This window comes from Castor canadensis, chromosome X (genome assembly GCF_047511655.1).
Source record: "Castor canadensis chromosome X, mCasCan1.hap1v2, whole genome shotgun sequence".
NCBI lineage: Eukaryota > Metazoa > Chordata > Mammalia > Rodentia > Castoridae > Castor > Castor canadensis.
The window spans coordinates 81,574,614-81,575,828 of record NC_133405.1 but is presented as its reverse complement, the minus strand read 5'-3'; the positions used below and the strand labels follow the sequence as shown (position 1 = coordinate 81,575,828).

The 1,215-nt window shown below is 37.7% G+C and overlaps 1 pseudogene; it reads left to right on the top strand.

Moving 5' to 3' along the window:
- The first annotated feature begins 248 nt into the window (after positions 1 to 248).
- Positions 249 to 706, top strand: LOC141419851 (CDGSH iron-sulfur domain-containing protein 2-like; annotated as a pseudogene).
- Positions 707 to 1,215: the final 509 nt, after the last annotated feature.

The window sequence follows — 1,215 nt, the reverse complement described above, 5'->3', positions numbered from 1 at the left end:
CCAACCCCCTTAGGTGACTATATTTGAAAAATCCTCTGTTAAATGAAGGAATTTGGGTATTTTCTTCAAGGCAGTTGAGAAATTGAGAGGCCAGAGAGTCAGTCATCCAGATTAATTCTGGAGTCTTTTAGCTAATGACAGGACATGGGGCAGGTAGAGAAGAAAACTGAAAGCTAGATTCAAAAATTCTTACAAGTGCAGCTGGAGAGCAGAGGGGGCTAGGAGAGGGGCTAATGCTGCTGGCCAGGATGTTACTGGAGAGCCTGCTCCCCGTCCTAAAGGTATGGTTCCCTGCTTGTCTTAAGTGGCTCCCAGTTTTTGAGAGCATTAGTGGTTTGTCCCCCTTGCAGTTTCAGAATGACTTTGGTTATTGCCTTTCCTTGGTGTACTTGCACTGTTTGGCTACCTTGCAGTTCATCCATTCCTCCCAAATTAAAAATAACAGAAGGATAGCTTAAATAACTTTTTTTCACTCCTTTTTCTTTTTGGTGGTACTGGGGTTTGAATTCAAGACCTTGCTTTCTAGGCAGGCACTCTACCACTGAGCCCCACCCCCAGCCCAGCTTGATTAGTCTTGAAATACAAAAGGAAAATTCCAAAGTGGTGCTCAAGGATATTTCCTCTCTGTGATGGTTCCTGTAACAAACATAATGAACTGATAGGAGAGAAAGTAGTTCCACACATACTGAAGAAGAAAGAAGTATAACACTAATGATTTAGGATTGATTCAATCCCATATTGTAAAATCTTACAATATTTTCTCATTTTTTTTGTATAGAAAATCTTTGAAATGGTGGTCTTAATTGTTACTACTGGTTGAATAATTATTTCTACCAATTTGTTTTCTTGCTACACTACTGCTTATATTTGACACTGTATATATTCAGTCATTTAAAGAGAAATTAAATTGTCAAGCCTCTAACTTCAAAGAATTAATGTGTCTTCCAGCAATAAAAGCAATACTTCTTATTTCAGTCAATTGCAAATCTATTTTTGTTCCTTTAGACTGAAGAAGTTTAGTTTTCTTCTTCTTTTTTTATTATTGTTGTACTGAGGGTACATTATGACACAAAGTTCTTACAATATATCATAGTTGAATTCACCCCCTCCATCATTCTCCTTTATCCCCCTCCCCCATTCCTGGAGTAGTTTCAACAGTTCTCATTTTTCCATTTTCATATGTGAGTACGTAGTATTTCCACCATATTTAAGCAC